The sequence below is a fragment of the Perca flavescens genome, chromosome 6, assembly GCF_004354835.1.
Source record: "Perca flavescens isolate YP-PL-M2 chromosome 6, PFLA_1.0, whole genome shotgun sequence".
Taxonomy (NCBI): Eukaryota; Metazoa; Chordata; class Actinopteri; order Perciformes; family Percidae; genus Perca; species Perca flavescens.
This window is the reverse complement of record NC_041336.1, coordinates 2,329,292-2,346,258: the sequence shown is the minus strand read 5'-3', so window position 1 is coordinate 2,346,258 and position 16,967 is coordinate 2,329,292. Positions and strand designations below refer to the sequence as shown.

The window sequence follows — 16,967 nt, the reverse complement described above, 5'->3', positions numbered from 1 at the left end:
ATTGGAATATTTATATTACAAAAATTCCTTTTGATGGCATGCAAGCTTTTTCTTTTAGCACATTCACTGCAAGGTCAAAGCTTCCTGAGGTACTGAGTTTCAGGCCGAGGTAATAATAACATTGTGAATGCTCTAGAACCGTTTTTCCTAGAGTGAAAAGGTGTCTGGTTGCCGGGGATCTGGCTTTCTTTTGGAATATTAAAATCTTGGTTTTTACCAAATTAACTGTCAGGGCCCAGGTCTGACAGAAGGTCTCTAGCAGAACCAGGTGCTGCTGTAGCCTTTGTTTGGAGGGCGAGAGCAGCACCAGGTCATCTGAACCGGCAGAGCAGCAGCTCGACCACGGGCGCTGTAAGATGACGTAGTATTAAGAGAGACAACAGTAGAGAGTAGTATGTATAGAGACAACAGTAGAGAGTAGTATATATAGAGACAGCAGTAGAGAGTAGTATGTAGAGAGACGACAGTAGAGAGTAGTATGTATAGAGACAACAGTAGAGAGTAGTATGTATAGAGACAACAGTAGAGAGTAGTATATATAGAGACAGCAGTAGAGAGTAGTATATGTAGAGACAACAGTAGAGAGTAGTATGTATAGAGACAACAGTAGAGAGTAGTATGTATAGAGACAACAGTAGAGAGTAGTATGTAGAGAGACGACAGTAGAGAGTAGTATGTATAGAGACAACAGTAGAGATTAGTATATATAGAGACAGCAGTAGAGAGTAGTATGTAGAGAGACAGCAGTAGAGAGTAGTATGTAGAGAGACAACAGTAGAAAGTAGTATGTAGAGAGACAACAGTAGAGTGGTATGTTGAGAGACGGCAGCAGAGTAGTATATATAGAGACAACAGTAGAGAGTAGTATGTAGAGAGACAGCAGTAGAGAGTAGTATGTAGAGAGACAACAGTAGAAAGTAGTATGTAGAGAGACAACAGTAGAAAGTAGTATGTAGAGAGACAACAGTAAAGTAGTATGTTGAGAGACGGCAGTAGAGAGTAGTATGTAGAGAGACAACAGTAGAGTAGTATGTAGAGAGACAACAGTAGAGAGTAGTATGTAGAGAGACAACAGTAGAGAGTAGTATGTAGAGAGACAGCAGTAAAGTAGTATGTAGAGAGACAACAGTAGAGAGTAGTATATAGAGAGACAGCAGTAGAGAGTAGTATGTAGAAAGACAACAGTAGAGTAGTATGTAGAGAGACAACAGTAGAGAGTAGTATGTAGAGAGACAACAGTAGAGAGTAGTATATATAGAGACAACAGTAGAGAGTAGTATGTAGAGAGACAACAGTAGAGAGTAGTATGTAGAGAGACAGCAGTAGAGAGTAGTATATATAGAGACAACAGTAGAGAGGAGTATGTAGAGAGACAACAGTAGAGAGTAGTATGTAGAGAGACAACAGTAGAGAGTAGTATGTAGAGAGACAGCAGTAGAGAGTAGTATATATAGAGACAACAGTAGAGAGTAGTATGTAGAGAGACAACAGTAGAGAGTAGTATGTAGAGAGACAGCAGTAGAGAGTAGTATATATAGAGACAACAGTAGAGAGTAGTATGTAGAGAGACAACAGTAGAGAGTAGAATGTATAGAGACAACAGTAGAGAGTAGTATGTAGAGAGACAACAGTAGAGAGTAGTATGTAGAGAGACAACAGTAGACTGTAGTATGTATAGAGACAACAGTAGAGTAGTATGTTGAGAGACGGCAGTAGAGAGTAGTATGTAGAGAGACAACAGTAGAGTAGTATGTAGAGAGACAGCAGTAAAGTAGTATGTAGAGAGACAACAGTAGAGAGTAGTATGTAGAGAGACAGCAGTGGAGAGTAGTATATATAGAGACAACAGTAGAGAGTAGTATGTAGAGAGACAACAGTAGAGAGTAGTATGTAGAGAGACAGCAGTAGAGAGTAGTATATATAGAGACAACAGTAGAGAGTAGTATGTAGAGAGACAACAGTAGAGAGTAGTATGTAGAGAGACAACAGTAGAGAGTAGTATGTATAGAGACAACAGTAGAGAGTAGTATGTAGAGAGACAACAGTAGAGAGTAGTATGTAGAGAGACAACAGTAGACAGTAGTATGTATAGAGACAACAGTAGAGTAGTATGTTGAGAGACGGCAGTAGAGAGTAGTATGTAGAGAGACAACAGTAGAGTAGTATGTAGAGAGACAGCAGTAAAGTAGTATATATAGAGACAGCAGTAGAGAGTAGTATATGTAGAGACAACAGTAGAGAGTAGTATGTATAGAGACAACAGTAGAGATTAGTATATATAGAGACAACAGTAGAGAGTAGTATGTAGAGAGACGACAGTAGAGAGTAGTATGTATAGAGACAACAGTAGAGAGTAGTATGTATAGAGACAACAGTAGAGAGTAGTATGTATAGAGACAACAGTAGAGAGTAGTATGTATAGAGACAACAGTAGAGAGTAGTATGTATAGAGACAACAGTAGAGATTAGTATATATAGAGACAACAGTAGAGAGTAGTATGTAGAGAGACGACAGTAGAGAGTAGTATGTATAGAGACAACAGTAGAGAGTAGTATATATAGAGACAACAGTAGAGAGTAGTATGTAGAGAGACAACAGTAGAGAGTAGTATGTAGAGAGACAACAGTAGACAGTAGTATGTATAGAGACAACAGTAGAGTAGTATGTTGAGAGACGGCAGTAGAGAGTAGTATGTAGAGAGACAGCAGTAGAGAGTAGTATGTAGAGAGACAACAGTAGAAAGTAGTATGTAGAGAGACAACAGTGGAGTAGTATGTTGAGAGACGGCAGTAGAGAGTAGTATGTAGAGAGACAACAGTAGAGTAGTATGTAGAGAGACAGCAGTAAAGTAGTATATATAGAGACAGCAGTAGAGAGTAGTATATGTAGAGACAACAGTAGAGAGTAGTATGTATAGAGACAACAGTAGAGAGTAGTATGTATAGAGACAACAGTAGAGATTAGTATATATAGAGACAACAGTAGAGAGTAGTATGTAGAGAGACGACAGTAGAGAGTAGTATGTATAGAGACAACAGTAGAGATTAGTATATATAGAGACAGCAGTAGAGAGTAGTATGTAGAGAGACAGCAGTAGAGAGTAGTATGTAGAGAGACAGCAGTAAAGTAGTATATATAGAGACAGCAGTAGAGAGTAGTATATGTAGAGACAACAGTAGAGAGTAGTATGTATAGAGACAACAGTAGAGAGTAGTATGTATAGAGACAACAGTAGAGATTAGTATATATAGAGACAACAGTAGAGAGTAGTATGTAGAGAGACGACAGTAGAGAGTAGTATGTATAGAGACAACAGTAGAGATTAGTATATATAGAGACAGCAGTAGAGAGTAGTATGTAGAGAGACAGCAGTAGAGAGTAGTATGTAGAGAGACAACAGTAGAAAGTAGTATGTAGAGAGACAACAGTGGAGTAGTATGTTGAGAGACGGCAGTAGAGAGTAGTATGTAGAGAGACAACAGTAGAGAGTAGTATGTATAGAGACAACAGTAGAGATTAGTATATAAAGAGACAACAGTAGAGAGTAGTATGTAGAGAGACAGCAGTAGAGAGTAGTATGTAGAGAGACAACAGTAGAGTAGTATGTTGAGAGACGGCAGTAGAGAGTAGTATGTAGAGAGACAACAGTAGAGTAGTATGTAGAGAGACAACAGTAGAGAGTAGTATGTAGAGAGACAACAGTAGAGAGTAGTATGTAGAGAGACAGCAGTAAAGTAGTATGTAGAGAGACAACAGTAGAGAGTAGTATATAGAGAGACAGCAGTAGAGAGTAGTATGTAGAAAGACAACAGTAGAGTAGTATGTAGAGAGACAACAGTAGAGTAGTATGTAGAGAGACAACAGTAGAGAGTAGTATATATAGAGACAACAGTAGAGAGTAGTATGTAGAGAGACAACAGTAGAGAGTAGTATGTAGAGAGACAGCAGTAGAGACTAGTATATATAGAGACAACAGTAGAGAGTAGTATGTAGAGAGACAACAGTAGAGAGTAGTATGTAGAGAGACAGCAGTAGAGAGTAGTATATATAGAGACAACAGTAGAGAGTAGTATGTAGAGAGACAACAGTAGAGAGTAGTATGTAGAGAGACAACAGTAGAGAGTAGTATGTAGAGAGACAACAGTAGAGAGTAGTATGTATAGAGACAACAGTAGAGAGTAGTATGTAGAGAGACAACAGTAGAGAGTAGTATGTAGAGAGACAACAGTAGAGTAGCATGTAGAGAGACAACAGTAGAGAGTAGTATATAGAGAGACAGCAGTAGAGAGTAGTACGTAGAGAGACCGAGGCAGGTTGGGGGGTGGTGGATGGGTTTAACAACACAGGACTTTCACCCAGGAGACCTGGGTTCATGTCCCGTTCTTGTCCCCCGTGTCACTGAAACGTACATTTTGTAACCCCACCCACCATCTTTTCCTAAACCTAAGTGTCCTGTCCTGTCCCTGAACAAGCGCGTCTAAATATGACAGCAAAGGAGACTTTTTGCGTCAATAACAAACCAAAGGCACCTGACCTAGTGTCGCTTTTTGAAAACAGTCTGCTAAGCTCTGCAGATTTTCATTCTGGATCACCGCTGAAAACTGTAAAAAAGATTCTGTTTAGGTCTGTTGATGAGATTCTGTGTGCTTATTCTGTTTAGACACAAGGCCAAAACCCCAAAAAGGAAGTCTTTTTAAAACAGTCACAGGTGTGCCGTTGAGACACAGCTGTTCATGAACTGGAGAAATACCGACATTATTAATAAGTTTAGGAGATTTCTGCAAAGAAGAGTACAGGCGAAGGGGGGAAGAAGAGAAGGGAACTGCCCCGTTCTCACACTGCCCTTATGTCTCAACCCCACATATCATCATTATGATCTGTCTTGCACAAGTGTTTCCTAAGAAGAGCTGAGTTGTTCATCAGCAGTGTATCAGACAGTTGTCCCTACGTGGCTAACCTCTGTGTCCTCAGCTCCACCTGTCAGAAGGTGTGGCCAATCAGCTTCCTTTAAAAAGGACTGCTGCTGTCCTGTCAGGCTCAGAGATCAGGGGCTTCCTCTGAGACTCAACAACCTGCAGACTGTCCTCAGAGACCGCCATCACATCCAGCAACCACCCAGCCAACCGACCAATCACAGCAGGCAGACACTTCTGGGCCATTCAGCTAGCCGACCAATCATAGCAGTCAGACACTTCTGGGCCATCCAGCCAGCCAACCAATCACAGCAGTCAGACACTTCTGGGCTATTCAGCCAGCCGACCAATCACAGCCGGCAGACATTTCTGGCCTAGCATCAGCCGACCAATCACAGCAGGCAGACGTCTCTGGACCAGCATCCAGATCTCCGAGCCTCTCTCCAGGTCTGACCTCTCTGCTTTCTGTAATAAACAAACCGTCATTTCACAGATTTTTCCTGTGTTTTTAAAAGTAACACAAAAATAAAGACTAGACTGTAAATTTACGTCAAATAACATGAAAAACCATAAGATTTCAATTTCTTTTTTAAAAAAGATTAATTGTTTTGTACTCTCTGCTTTAACTAACACAGTTAAGAATTTTCCTGCAAAAAACTGGAAAAAACATTACAAGACAAAATTATCATTGTTTTACTGTCGCTACATTTACAGCAGAGTTTTTATTACTTTCACAGTTTTACAGCTATCTTCAATAAACCTATTTTAACATAAGTTAATATAAAAAAGAGACGTTGAATTCACGTAAAAGAACATGACCTGTAACTGTGAATAGTAGACGACATTTTTTCTTTCCTCCCCTCCTCTCTCCCCCTTTTTATGTCTCCAAATTAACTGTCAGGGCCCAGTTCTGACAGAAGGTCTCTAGCAGATCCAGGTGCTGCTGTAGCTCTTGTTTGGAAGGCGAGAGCAGCACTAGGTCATCTGCAAAGAGCAGGAATTTAACTTCTGTATTGTTTAGTGGGAGTCCCGGAGCTGTAGATTGTTCCAGTAACACAGCTAACTTATTAATATAGATATTGAACAGGATAGGAGCCAAGCTACAGCCCTGTCCCACCCCATGCCCCTGAGTGAAGTATTCTGTTCTGCTGTTATCAATTTTCTCAGCACTTTGGTTGTCCATATACATGGATTTGATTATATCATATATTTCATCCCATACACCGCTTTGTAAATTTTTATAAAATAATCCATCATACCAAATTGACTCAAATGGTTTCCTAAAATCACCAAAAGAAGCGAAGATTTTACTTTTGTTTGCTTGAATAACAAGTTTATTGATTAGGGTGTGTAGGATGTAGATGTGGTCAGTGGTACGATGTTTTGGTAAGAAGCCAATCTGACCTTTACTCAGGACATTGTGTTTGGTAAGGAAGGCCTGTAGACGGGCGTTTAAAATACAGCAGAACACCTTCCCCAGGTTACTGTTCACACAGATGCCTCGGTAGTTATTGGGTTCAAATTTGTCTCCACTATTTGCATTAACTGTATATCGCCTCTTTACTATATTCTGTCTGTTCATGTTTACTGTGTTATTACTGATCCACATCACTAACTGGACTACTTCTTGCACTAAGTGTATATTGACTTCACTACTTCTCAGCACTCATATAGACTGTCTGTTTATATATACTGTGTTATAACTGATCACTGGGTCCACATCACTATCTTGCCCACAATTTAATTTTGCACTAACTGTATTCTGACTCTTTACTACTTCTCAGCAAGGTTATAGATTGTCTATCTCATGTATATTATGTATTCACCTTACCACTTTCACATATCCATCGACCTCACTTTGTTCCGGCTTGAACTGCCTACTTAATCTGTACCTTTGTAGCCTATTGTATTTTCTTTTCTTGTAATATGTTGAATGTGAATCTATATGTTGTCTTGTACGCCACGCTTTTTTCTTGGCCAGGTTGCCGTTGTAAATTAGAACCTGTTCTCAACGGCCTACCTGGTTAAATAAAGGTTAAATAAAAATATAAAAACACCTAAAGATAGGGGATATAAGCCCCTGTTCCAGACCTCAGGAAGCAGCCAGCTTGAAGAATGAGATTGAACAGCTTTAGAAGGGTCTTCTCCAGCTCGGGGTGCTGTGTTTCAGCATTCCAGTCCTGATGCTGTCAGGTCCAAATGCTTATTTTGGTTTTAGTTCATGGAGTGTGTGTGTTAATTCCTCTTGGGTGATTTCATAGGCAAGTGGGTTTTGACTGTCTTTTAGGATTTTTTTCAAGGAGTGTAACTTTTGTGTAATGACTTGTTGGCCCATTGTAAGGTTATTTGATTGGATTGTGTTGTAAAGGTTTTCAAAGTAATTCCTCCATGTTCCTCTGTCTTTCAGAGGTGTGTCTTGGTTTGGTTTTGGGTTTAGGTTATTCCATTTTTCCCAAAACTGATTCTGGCTTATTGAGGTTTCAATTTCTTCTAGGGTTTCATTATAGTGTTTTTGTTTTTTCTTCTGAATCATATCTTTATATTCTTTACGTTTGCTGCAGCAGTTTTCTCTAATTTCTGGGTTGTGTGGTTGGCGGTGTTTTTGGTTGGAGATTTTTCTGAGGTTTTTCCTCATCAGTTTACACTCCTTGTCAAACCATTTTTCTTTGTGGGTTGTGTTTTTGGGTTTAGGATTACCCCTCAAGAGATTAGCTTTGAGGGCGATCCTGTGATATAGTTTATTTATTTGATTTACTGCCATAGTTACATCTGCATGACTTGGTGTGAATCTTGTTACTAAACAGTTGTTAATAAGATTAGTAATTTCAACACAGTTAGCTGCACTGGTGTCCATTTATAGGACAGGTTGAGATATACAAGTTTTTTAGTGTCTATAATTTGTATTTCCTGTGTTCTTTTCAGATATACATTTATCTGGCAGTGGTCTGAAAGTGGTAGCTGTGGTCTTACAGTGAATGCGTTGATGGAGGAGGGGTCCATGTCAGTAATTGCGTAATCAACTACACTAGACCTAAGAGCTGAGCAGTATGTGAACCATGTCATCCTACCATTCAGAAAGTACAGGCCTAGGGCCTCGACACAGATGCACTAGCTCTTTACCATTTCTATTAATGACAGAGTCAGGGGTGTGTCTAGATTTCATCTGATTTTACAAGATTGGTGATGTAATGAATTTGTTATCTTTCTCACTTATTTCGACTATTTCATTTTCCAAACCTGTTCTAGCATTAAAATCCCCACATAGTAGCACATTGTCCTGAGCCAGGAAATGGCTGTTAAGGTCAGTGAAGAACTCTTCTTTAAAGTATGGGGATTCTGCAGGTGGGGGCGACACTGCACAGATGTACAGGTAATTTCCTTTATTCAGCTTCAACCACACTCGAGTGAGTTCTTTCTTTTTGACAGATAGATATGTTGTCAGGAATTCTTTAAACCAAATTATAACTCTCTGCCACGTTTTATGTTTTTGTATTTTAAAGATGGTAAAATAATTTCTTGATAGCCTGAGGGACAGTGAGTACTTAAATCTGTTTCCAATAGAACAACAATGTCATGGTGTTTGATACTGAGTAGAAAGTCAGAGTTAAGACTTTTGGCTCCTGGATATTCCAGGAAGTTATGGAGAATGATATTGTCATGTATACTATGTATATTCTTGGTTGAGTCATTGAAAGAGAAGTTAAAAAGAAAGAAATAGTCACAAATGAATACATATGGGTATTCTTCTCTTATCCGTTTTTTTTTTTTTTTTAGCCTAATTTCTGGAAGATGAGTTGAAGCGGTTGCCTAACTTCTCCGATGTCGGTACAGACTGGGTGTTTATTACCTTGGAGTATGTCTGAGTAGGTTGGGTGGTGTTGTACAGCTCCACAGCAGTGGCAGTTGTCCAGCAGAGTGCTCTCCTCATGTGTACTTGTGGTGTTGGAGGTCCTTGCATGAGGGCATGGTTCAGCTTGGCCGGGTTCGGTATTATTGAGCTGGGGTCTGCTGGTTTGAGCTCTCCTGGGCTGAGTACTGCTAGCCTGGGCCTTGCTGTGCTGGGCTCTGGTTGGTTGGGCTGGCCTGGTCATGGTTCTGCTGGGTTGGGCTCCACTGTGCCGGGATTGGTTGGTCTGCCGATGAGGGGGCTGGGCTCTGGTGTGGACTCTTTGTGTATTAACTTTGTTGAGTTGGGGTGTCTGTTGTCTATTGTGGGGTTGGGCAGCCTGACTGGATCGGAGGTGAGAGGGGACTCTGCCCAGAGTTGTATCTTTTATGTCCTACCCTCTCTCTCTCTCTCGCTCTCTCTCTCTCTCTCTCTCTCTCTGTCTTTCTCTCTGTCTCTCTGTCTCTCTGTCTCTCTGTCTCTGTCTCTCCCCCTCTCTCTCTTTCTCTTTCTCTCTGTCTCCTAAAAAATGATACTGTCACACCGACAACGCTAACGCTCGCTCTAGTCTCCTTGCTCAGCGACTCCCTCAGTGACATCACTCATTAATACACCTGGCATTACTGACCTACCTACCTGGCTACTCAGGTAACAAGGAGACGTCTCATGTAACAAGGAGACGTCCAGGGTGACGGGTACTCAGGATATTAATAGTTATTAATAGATATTAATAGACTAGTTTCAAAGATTGTTGAGACACTAAAACATGGGCACATAGAGTCCAGGTTGCATAGAAAACGATGTTACCCTTTAATGTTGAACATGTCCTGTGTGTGTCTCTTCTGTTTGTCAGGATGACTTCCTGTGTGTTTTCCCTCTTCTTCCTGCTCTTCCTCTGTTCCTCCATCACTGCCGACGGTCCCACCGGACTCAAAGTGAGAATCACCAACAAAGCGACGGAGTTCTGTAAGATCTGTTGAGAAGCACACACTGATTCATCCCTGTGTCATAAACATAAGGTTAAGAGAAGGTGGCTGAGGAAGTGTTTTAGAGACTTTTTTTAGGGCTTTATGAAACTTTAATTAATTGAAACAAAAAAGTGAACAAATCTAAAATGAAGATGAAGAAATTGCAGCAGCTAGGAATGATGATAGAGAAGATGACCAACATTTAGCTTCATATCTAGAGACGTGCTTTCACTGGAGTAGTATTTGTGTTTTGTTTGTGTGTGTGTGTGTGTGTGTGTGTGTGTGTGTGTGTGTGTGTGTGTGTGTGTGTGTGTGTGTGTGTGTGTGTGTGTGTGTGTGTGTGTGTGTGTGTGTTTCATATCTAGAGCGTGTTCTGTGTTTTCACTGGACTAGTATTTGTGTTGTGTTTTTGCAGTGAAAGATTTTGGTCTGAAGTTTTTGAAGATGCTGGTTAAAAAACCTTTTGAGGATTTCCAGTTGTTAACGTGCCACATTAAAAGGTAAAATTATCATATTATTATTATTACTGTTATATTCTTTGTATTCCCCTTTTTTAAATAATTTCTTTATTTATATTTTCTTATTTATAGTTTATCATTATCTTTAGTTTCTTTGTTTTTAATGATTGCATATTTATATATTGTGTTTGCTCCTCCACAGTTTGACATTAACTCATCTGGATGTGGACCAGGATAATGTCGTGGTCAGGTTCCAGCCGGGTTCAGGTCTTCAGTTTGAGTTCAGGGACCTGAACATCACCAAGAGAAATCGAAAGAGGAACCAATCGTTGCTTTTTTAATATCTTTCAGTACGTATGAAACCACAGTTCATATTCCATGTGTCAGGAACTCCCACATCATCTTACAAGTTCAAATTGCGTTATAATTATTGTTATTTTCTTTTTTTTTTATAATAATTTTATTGAGCACATAACAAGTATACAGTCACAAATGTATACAATACGAACAGGTCAAGTACGCCAGGGGAGATACAACCAATAATAAAAAAAAAAAAAAAGAAAAAAAACAACTCAATTTACATAAAGCATTTGAAAAGTACAAATAGTGTGTGAGTTCTAACAGCTTTCTTATTACTGCAACAGGATATAGTATGTATATAATGTTTAATGTGAATGGACAGCTCAATGAAGTTAGGTGTTTTATTTTGGAATTTTGACTTATGGATGTAAAATTTCGTCAAAATTAAAATCAGGTTGATTACATTAAATTGAGAGGTGAGATTTGTGTCAAAGTTAATGAAACCAAAAAGTACATTTTCCCAGCACAAGGAGAATTCAGGGTAAATGAGATCAGCTAAGTACCGAGATAGTTTACTCCAAAGTAGTTTAGTATGAGGGCATAGCCAAAATAAATGTACAAGAGTCTCTCTTTGATTTCCACAGAATGTACAGTTTACATTAATGTCTTTTTGAGTTTCTGTAAATAGTGGTTGGTTGGGTAAAACCTATGAAGCATTTTAAAAGAAATCTCTTTGACTTTATTAGTCAGAAAGAACTTTCTGCGGCAGAAGCCAGACCTTATCCCAACATATATCTCCAACAAAGCTGGACCAGTGTGATAAAGAAGAGGGTGTACTAATGATGTCATGTTGAAAAAGTTGACGAATTATTTTGTTGATATTCTTGCCATGTGGAGAGAAGCAACTTCTACCAACATCAGTATCAAGTACATTACCTAAAACAGGGAGATTACCATGAGCCTTAAAGCCTCTAAAAAGTGCAATTACACCAGTGGGGATAGCGAAAATTCAAAATATTGTTAAAACAATCGAAAATTCCCTAGGAGTAACAGGAATACCATACTGCTGAAGAAATTAAAGAATAAGAATAAAGTTGACCATCTTGGTTAAATAATTCACTGACCAACAAAATATTGTTATCAAACCAATGTTTAAAGAAAATTGATCTATCCAATTTTTTGAATAAAATGTATGTATTGTTCCAAATATAAAATCTGTGGGGACTAAAATTATGTTTGAAGATTAAAGACCAGGCCAATAACATTTGCTTATGAAAGTAAAAGCAAGTTTGAGAGGGATTTTATCAATATTATAGTTACAGATCAATAGAAAGTTGAGACCACCTAACGAAGAAAAAGATGTAATGGGGAATAAAGTTCCATAGAGAAGTCGGACACCTGAGTTCTTTCGTCTGATCCAATTGATTTTAAAAGTATAATTTAAAGTAGTAAAGTCCAAAAATTAAGGCCACCTTTACAGTACTCATTCATTAGAACAGATTTTCTTACATAATGAGTGCAGTTTTTCCAAACAAAGTCAAAGAAGTAAGTTTATCTATAGCTTTACATATATATAACTTATAATTATATAATAATATATATAACTTTACCATGTTTAAGCAAATTAATAGAACAATTAGCATTGTTATATAAGGTTCTGATGGCACTGAAAAAGAATTCACCAAATCCAAATTTCCTAAGTGAATGAAAAAGAAAATTGTGCTCCACAGTGTCAAAGGCTTTAAAGAAGTCTAGAAAAAAAATAAAACTGTTTTCTGAAATTAAATGGGAGTAATCAAGTATATCTAGAACCAACCTAATATTGTCAGAGATATGCCTGTTAGGTATGAACCCTGATTGTGCTTCTTCGTCAATAATTGATGCAAGTACCATTTTAATTTTTTAGCAAAGATAAGGGCTAATATTTTGTAATCATTATTTAATAAACAAATAGGGCGCCAGTTATCAATACAAAGTACATCTTTACGAGGTTTGGGAATGAGTGTTATTAAGCCCTGAGACATACTCCAAGGTAATGTGTTGATTAAAATACTTTCATTGAACACCTGCAGTAAAAAGGGAGCTAACTGCAAAGAAAATGACTTGTAAAACTCAAAAGTTAACCCGTCAGTACCAGGCGATTTATTGTCTTTAAGAAGCCCTATGCAATTACTGACCTCCGTTAGGGATAAAGGGAGATCACAAATATCTCTATCTGACTCATTAAGTTGGGGAATATCTCTCAATAAATCAAAGAAACTTTGGGTGTTACTCTCAGAATAATTTGATGTATACAAATTCTTGTAGAAGGAGGAGCAAAAATTTGAAATAAGTTTTGAATCGTCAGTTACTATGCCATCAATTTTCAGCTGATTAATAGTGTTCGTTTTAGCACGATATTTTTCTAACTTAAAAAAATAAGCTGAATTCTGTTCACCTTCTTCTAACCATCGTCTCCGTGACCTAACAAAAGCACCTTCAGCCCTCCTTTTGTACATTTTGTCCAAGCTCTGTTGTCTATTTTGTTCTCTTCTGTTAAAGAGTCTGGAGACAACTGAGAGAGCAGGGAAATACTATTGATAACTTTTTGTTCTTCTGCTATCCTAAGTTTAGCTAGATTACTACCAAACTGTCGTAGAAACTTTGGCGACTCATATTTAAACAACTCCCAATTTAAATTAAAAGAGAGTTTTTTCAACTTTGGCTTTACTAAAAAATCACAAAATTAACTGAGAAATGTAGGTCTTCACTTGATCATACCCAAGGAGCGAGTTATTTAACTTCCAATAATTTGCATCACGACCCTTATCTGAAGGAAACATATTAATAGATATGGATATAGATTTGTGATCACTTAGAGGACATGGAAAAACCTTTATTGAAATATACTGTTCCTTAATACTGTTAGAGACCAACCAATAGTCTATACGGGATAGCCTTGTATTATCTTTGTTATTCCAAGTGAACATGACTGTATCTGGGAACTTCACCCTCCATACATCCATTAAATCAAATTTTTCCATAAAACGCTTCAAATAAGTGTTTCTAGAATTAGTGCAGGCATGTGGCCATCTGTCAACTAAAAGATTCAGAATAACATTAAAATCCCCTCCCATTACAATGTGTGAATTCAGAAATTTAAGTAACCAATGTTGAAGTCTGATTTCTATATCAGCAAACAATTGTATGTTCTTTGAACTGGTATTATACCCATACACATTCAGAATCATAAAAATAATCTTATTGCAATCAATAACCTGACAAATAAAATGCCCTTTTGGATCAGTGTCTGTATGTAAAACAGCACTATTGAACTTATGTTTCAATGTCAAAACACCTGCTGACCTTTCACTACAGTGTGAAAACCACAAATCATTCCCCCATTGGCTTCTCCAAAATTCACATCATTTGCGACTGAATGTGATTCCTGGAAAAACATAAATCTGAGTTCTGCTGTTTACCAAATAAAAATAATGCTTTACGTTTTGTAACATTTCTTAAACCCCTGGCGTTTTAAAGAAACTATAGACAATGACAAGTTTTAAGAAAGTAAACTTCTGAGATAAGAGACAAGAATCAGAATTTGACAAACTGAGCAAACTGCACGTATAGTAGGTCTAGGCCTAATTATAACCCTAGGAAAAACAGTAATAATAAATGGCAAACATCAATATAACCAAACTTACAAAGCCTGTTCTTCTTCCCAACAAAATAACTTCTGGAGTGGATGAACACAGACATCTAACTAAGTGGTCATATTATCCACCAGAGGTAGAAACGAAGATTGACAAGCCTCAGTAGGCTAGCATATTCAACCAACCGGCTGCAGACAGAAGATCCAAAGTTAAGTTAACTCTTTCCCATCCACGAAAGCCCTTGCTCAGACGTAGTAAGCAGACTTTCCCTCACTCCTTGCTTTCTTTATTATTGGCCAGAACGTCATCCTGGCCTCTTTGACAGGTTGTGACAGATCTTCGCCAAGCGTAGCTTGTTGTCACGCAAGAAGGGGTGATTTTTGCAGCCTTCAAAGTGCATCTCTGTAAGACCTCATATCGAACCGAATGATGATGGCTCTCGGCCTGGTGCTGGACTGTTTGGTGTTGGGTTGATTCGGTTTCCCGAGGCGATGTGCAATGTCGATGGCCTCAGCAGGTTTAAGCAATGCGTCTGGGAGAATGACCTGACACAGCTCCACAACTTTCTCCTTCCCATTTTCGTTCTGGCTCTCGTGAATGCCGTAGAGCTTCAGATTCCACCGTCTGGAGTAAGACTCCAGCTCAGAGACAAGGGTTAAGAGTTTAGTCACTTTGAGTTTCTCCTCTTTGAGACGGGAATCAACATTTGTCACTTTCGTCTGCGTATCTCTGATTTCACCACACACAAAGTCCACCGTTTTCTTTAGCCCCTCTATTTTCAATAAATTTCCATCTATTTTTTTCGAATTTTCGTTAACCAGCTTTTCAAGAGTCGGCTCGTTCATTTATGAGTTTATAGAGGGCAGATACGACAAAGTTATCTTGTGAGAGTTCACTTTCTCCTCCAAAAAGGGCCTTTTTTGCAGCAGGGGATTTGCACGGGGTAACAGGCAACGGAGGGAATTCTTCTGACACGACTGCTACTGTTGACATGGTGCTAGCATAATCATGACATGAGGCTATCAAGACGTTACCTGGCGGAGCTTCAGAACTTTTTTTTCCAGTGTTGAGCATTCTTTTCCTATCACAGCCTGGCATTTAGGTGTTGCAGGTCGTCACAAAACCAAGTTCAGGTAGGTTATATACTAAACATTCAGTTATTACTGTTTTTCCACGTTTAATAAATTTCGTGCAGCAGCGCTTCGAAAAGACACCTTACACGGTCGCCATCTTGGAACCCCTCAATTGCGTTATAATTAATGATCAGTTAAGGTGCTCAAAGTGATGTCACACGTTTTTTAGGCAACAACATTTTTGTCACATACAGCAAACATCTCCTCACTATCTGCTAGCTGCCTGTCCCCTGAACACACTGTAAAAAACATCTCCTCACTATCTGCTAGCTGCCTGTCCCCTTAACACACTGTAAAAAATATCTCCTCACTATCTGCTAGCTGCCTGTCCCCTGAACACACTGTAAAAAACATCTCCTCACTATCTGCTAGCTGCCTGTCCCCTGAACACACTGTAAAAACATCTCCTCACTATCTGCTAGCTGCCTGTCCCCTGAACACACTGTAAAAAACATCTAGACAGCCCAGGCTTACTATCTGCAACAACAACAAGCTGCCTGTCCCCTGAACACACTGTAGAACACAAAAACACTAGTCTCGTTTTGTTTTAAAATACTTTGCCAACAAGAAGTGACAGCCCAGGCTCCTTTAAGTTATATATTCCCCCATCCTTTTTACAAACAACAGTAAAGAAACTGGCCAACCCCTCCCCAAATAAAAACTATTATAATTTCCTTTACACAACATAAATTGCAAACAGTGAGATTCCAGTGTTCCAGCCATGTTTGAGGGTCATCGAGGTTTAAGAGACGAGGCGCTGAGTTTTCCACTCCTCATTTCATGAAGTTGAATGCAGGCTGAGTTATGTTTGATGTGTTTTCAGAGGAACGGCTGTCGTAACAGGACAAAATGTTGGCGTCACCATCGGAGTGAGACTGATCCAAACCGGAGGACGTCTGAGTCTCGAAATACCGTCTGGAGATGACTACTGTAAGACCCGAGCTGACAGGATCCGTGTGGATAACCTGGGGTAAAACAACCAATCAGCTGAGTCTTTAGTTCTGGGGATAAACCATATTTCATTGATTGATTGATTGATTGATTGATCAGATGTTCTCATTGTGTTTCAGGTTTGTGGTGAACACTGCTCTCACAGCAGCGTTAAGGTTTGCATTCACCTCCCAGGTTTGTTCCTCCTTCAGTCTTTAACAGAACCCAACGGGTCAATGAGTCCTGAACCTGCAGGTTTAGGTGCAGACTGTGTATACCAACATGTCTGTCTGTCTGTCTGCAGTTCTGTCCTGCTATTAGAAATCTTGTCCCTAATGTAAACACCATGTTGGCGGGCGTCGCCATGACGAGGACTTTGAGCAAAGACCACAAAATCAACCTTGACTACTCTCTGAGCGGAAACGTCACGGTGACGTCCAACAGCCTCGTGCCTTTCACAGTAAGAGACAGACATGTTAAAGGGGTGATAGAATGATTCTATAGGGTATTTCACATTGTTCCTTAAGGTCTCCTAATGGGGTATGTAACATTGGTTGAGCCGGGTGCTGTTCTATGCGCCCCTAATGAAACCCTGTTAAATAGCCCTAGAATGAAAACAAGAGGTTTTCTCCCTTATATAGTATGCTCATGAATATTTAGATGAGATGCCATTGATTGGTTGGTTTACAACGAATAAAGCTGCAGAGCAAAAAGGCACGGGGGGGCACATAGCACAGTAACAG

The 16,967-nt window shown here is 39.1% G+C and overlaps 1 long non-coding RNA gene and 1 pseudogene across 1 annotated transcript; one reads left to right on the top strand and one right to left on the bottom strand.

Annotated features, from left to right (window-relative positions):
- Positions 1-16,967, bottom strand: part of LOC114557931 (complement C3-like) — a 143,284-nt pseudogene that overhangs the window by 76,581 nt on the left and 49,736 nt on the right.
- On the top strand, positions 10,543-16,454 carry LOC114557939 (uncharacterized). Its single transcript, XR_003692868.1, has 3 exons — positions 10,543-10,576; positions 16,118-16,264; positions 16,365-16,454. It is a non-coding gene; the product is annotated as an uncharacterized LOC114557939 (long non-coding RNA).